This window comes from Octopus bimaculoides, chromosome 15 (assembly GCF_001194135.2).
Source record: "Octopus bimaculoides isolate UCB-OBI-ISO-001 chromosome 15, ASM119413v2, whole genome shotgun sequence".
NCBI classification, from domain to species: domain Eukaryota; kingdom Metazoa; phylum Mollusca; class Cephalopoda; order Octopoda; family Octopodidae; genus Octopus; species Octopus bimaculoides.
Window position 1 is genome coordinate 31,189,241 of NC_068995.1, and position 4,707 is coordinate 31,193,947.

The window sequence follows — 4,707 nt, forward strand, 5'->3', positions numbered from 1 at the left end:
TTTATTATATCTATTCACACACACACACATATATGTATATGTGTGTGTGTACATATAAATATAAATATATATAAAATTCTCGCATAGTTTGGTGCTAGGGTGAAGTATAAAATGTTGAGAAAGAGAAGTTTCTCAATCTCATCCCAGAAGTAGTTTTATTTTGTGTCCCCCATCATCCAAAATGCCATGAAATCTACCATTTCCCAACAATCCCTATCTCTCCCCAACCCTTTAACAGCCAATCCTAACCCTAACCCCATGTTACAACAACCAGCCAGCAGCTGACATCCAACAGACTCAGATCAAATTACACCAAAATGGAAAATTTCTGTAACAAGAAAAATTAGGTTAAAACCTGAAGATGAACAATGGGTTGGGGGAGAGACTTAGAGGAGCATTTTGTTGTGGTTTAGCCCAAGGGCAATCATAACTGAGTAGACCTATGTTCTAAAGTAGTGGTTCTCAACCAGGGTCCATAATGCTCTTGTGTGGGGGAGGCTCCACATAAGATTTTTCTTGTCCAAATGTATCTCCAATAAATTTGTTGTACTTTTACACTACACAAAAGCATCATCATCACAATTCCTAATAATATTTAATTCATCATCATCATCATCATCATTTAACATCTACCTTCCATGTTGGCATGGGCTGAATGGTTTGACTGGAGCCTGCACCAGACCTATGTGTCTGTTTTGGCATGGTTTTTTAGAGCTGGACGCTCTTCCAACTGCCAACCACTTAACATAGTGGGCTGGACTTTACTGTTTGGACTGGACTAAAAATGTAATAGGATTTTTTAAGCATCAAATGGCTTACAATTGTCCACCCAAGTAAAATAGGAATGATAGGGGTCCATAAGTAAAAAATGGTTGAGAAACATTGATCTAAAGGGTTCCAACCAATAACCAACCTGTTTATTTTCTGGACAGCATTGGATTAACCATTAAGCAAAATAAGCATGTGCTTAGGGCATCAAGGGAAGGAGGGGGGCACCACAGAAAGGGTAAATGGTTTACGGCACAAAAGAAATCACTTTAATTTGCTAAAATAATATTCAGGATGCTTTTATCCCTACTAGGTATAGATGCATATGTGTTATCTAACATTAAATTTTGAGGATGTGATCAAAGACTTCGCAATTCAAAAATGGAGGAGGGAACTTTTCAAATATAATTAAGGTGGAATTATACAAAAATAAACATTATTTTCCCGTTTACTGTTTTGTTTCATTTCGAAAAATAAAAATTTGTTTCATGGTTTGTTATTGTTTATATTTTGAATTACGTAATCTTTTATGGGGGCACCAAAATCTTTTAAGTGCTTAGGGCCCTGTTTCTGGATCTTGTGAATCTAGCAACACTACATTATTTAATGTCTCCTTGGTATGATACAATGAGGAAGAAATTGACTGCTATTTCTTGTAAGTGAAGAAATTCTCTGGCTGGTTAGTAGTCAAACCTCTAAAAAAATGGAAATAGGTCCTGATGTGAAATGTAAGCTTCATTTCAAATTACACATTAGATATTTTAGTAATTAGTGCTAAATACATATGATTTATAGTGAAGGTAGCTCAGTCGTTAGAGTGACGGACTTACAATCATAAAGTTGTGATTTAGATTCTCAAACTGAGCTGTTTGTTATGTTCTTAAGCAAGACACTTTATTCCACATCGCTCCAGTTCACTAAGCTGTAGAAATGAGTTGTGATGTCACTGGTGCTAAGCTGTATTGACCTTTGCCTTTCCCTTGGATAACACCAGTGGTGTGGAGAGGGGAAACTGGTATGCATGGGCGACTACTGGTTTTCCACAAACAACCTTGTTTCAACTTGTGCCTCGGAGAACTTTCTAGTTATTTGTGACCAAAGGGGGTCTTTTTTACATATGATTTATGCATGAGTTACATGTATATACATGCAATGATTAGAGGTATATACATGTAGTAGTTATATATAAAGGAGTCCATTGTGCTTTGAGTGAAATTTGGTTGCTACTTCTAACAGGTTAGGGTTAGGGTTAGGGTTAGGGTGTAGAGGCATTTTCTGGATGGCTTCAAGTGAAAGTGGACGTTGTGTTGTTCCAGATCAGTTTGACGACTCTGATGAAAGCTGTTGCATTTGTATATACAGAGCTGTATTGTTTAAGGTAGCTTTCAAGATAGCAGGTTGATTTGTGAGTTTTGACTTCTATTTTTAGCAAGTCGAGTGACTTGTAACAGTTGTTTGTTGAACAAAATGAATGCTATTTGTCACTGCCTTCCTTTTTGTTACACAGCTATTTCATAACTTCAGAGTGGGTGGCTGAACTAACAGGCTGGTGCATTCATTACTTCAGTGTCATTGAGAATAGACGTGCCTTCTATTTTTTTTTATCACATATGCATATCAATGCATATTCATCATAATAGGATGTAATCAGCCTCACTGAGTCAAACAAAAGGAACCCCCATCTCCTACAAAAAAAAATTAAAAAACAGGACATCTTTAAAGACAAACCAAAGGAGAAGTGTGTCCTGCAGTGAGATTGAACCTGATTGCAAATAAAAGCTTAATGCCACAGGCTCAGCCAAATAGACAATGGGCATGGCTATGAAGTTAATTCTTTTATTCTTTTGTCCAAGTCATAGGACTGACCGTGCAGGAGCACCAACTTATTTTCTATTGGTTTTGTTGTCCTTTGTAGTCCCATGGAGTGGCACCTTTGGCAAATGTTTTCCACTATAACCCCATGCCAACCAAAGCCTTGTGAGTGGATTTGGTAGATAAAAAATGAAGGAAGCTGTCATACATATACATATCTATATGTACAAGTCATTACATGTTCCCCACCACCATCTCTTGACAACTAGTGATAGTTTATGTCCCATAACTTAACAATTTGACAAAAAGAGACCAATAAAATGAGTATCAGGCTTTAAAAAAACTAAGTACTCTGGTTGATACATTCAACATTCAACTTAAACCCTTCGAGGCAGTGCCTCAGCATGGCTGCTATCCAGTGACTGAAAGAAGATAAGACAAGATATATATATATATATATATATATATATATATATTAGGTTGTCAAGTATAAAATTTGTTGTAAGGTATATGGTAAACTTTGACAGCTGCTCATTTTGTGCCATTATTATATTTTGACAATTTTTATTTTTGTTTAGAGATGGATAAGTCAGAAATTCGTAGTTTTGAAATATGAGTTCTTTCTTGGAAATATAGCATATCAGACAGTTTGGAATATTAGTGGCGTATTTCATTCTAATGTTATTACACAGCAGACAGTATCAAATTGGTTTGCAAAATTTTGCTCTGGTAACTTTGACCTCACAAATGAGCAACACAGTCAACCAGAAACAAAGTTGGATATGACATACTGAAAGCCTTCGTTGAATCAGATCCATCTCAAAATGCCTGTGAATTATCATTGTTGTTTGGTGTTAGCAAACAAATATTGACTCATCTAATTCAAATCAGTAAAGTGAAAAAGTTGGATACGTGGGTTCCACATGAAAATCAAGAACAGCAACGTTTGGAAGCCTGCATTATGCTACTTTCTCATCACAAAAATGAATCATTTTTTAATTGAATGTGATGTGAAATGGATGCAGTACACCAGCTGTTAACATTCAGCACAATGTTTGGACAAAGACGAGCCACCAAAACACAGTCCAAAAAGCAAAATTCATCAAAAGAAGCTGATGGTATGTGTTTGGTGGTCTGGCGCAGGCATGATCCATTATGATTTCATTGAACCTGGCTCATCAATCACGGCCGAAGTATACTGCAGCCAACTGGATCAAATGATGCAAAAACTTACAAAGAAAAAGGCTTAATTTACTCAACAGATCCACTCCTATTTTATTGCATGCGCTGAAAGTGTAGCTGCTAGAATAAGAATAGCATGGGCAAAGTTCAGAGAGCTCTTACCCCTGCTGGCGACAAAGGGCCTCTCACTCAGAGTAAAAGGCAGACTGTATGACGCATGTGTACGAACAGCCATGCTACATGGCAGAAAAACATGGGCCGTGACTGCTGAGGACATGCGTAAGCTCGCAAGGAATGAAGCCAGTATGCTCCGATGGATGAGTAATGTCAGTGTGCATACCCGACAGAGCGTAAGTATCTTGAGAGAAAAGTTGAACATAAGAAGCATCAGTTGTGGTGTGTAAGAGAGACGATTGCACTGGCAAGGACATGGTGAGAATGGATGAGGGTAGCTGCGTGAAAAAGTGCCACACCCTAACAGTTGAGGGAACCCGTGGAATAGGAAGGCCTAGGAAGACCTGGGATGAGGTGGTGAAGCACAACCTCCGAACATTGGGCCTCACCGAGGCAATGACTTGTGACCATGACCTTTGGAAATATGCTCTGCGCGAGAAGACCCGGCAGGCCAAGTGAAACCAAAATACAAGGCCTCTGCCAGGGATGTAGCCAGCCCACTTATGCGTGACATTCCTTCATTGGACACTAAACTCTGCTTGTGAAGACATGGTGAGGCAAGTGAAATCGAAATCAAACTAAATTTATAGGAACACTAAACTTGGCTTGCGAAGACCTGTTGGGGCAAGCGAAAGCGAAATCGTGATGGCACCTGTACCAGTGGAGCACTAAGAGCACCGTCCGAGCGTGATCGTTGCCAGAGCAGCTGTCTGGCTTCCGTGCCGGTGGCACGTAAATAGCACCAGCGTGATCGTTAACAACGTCGCCTTT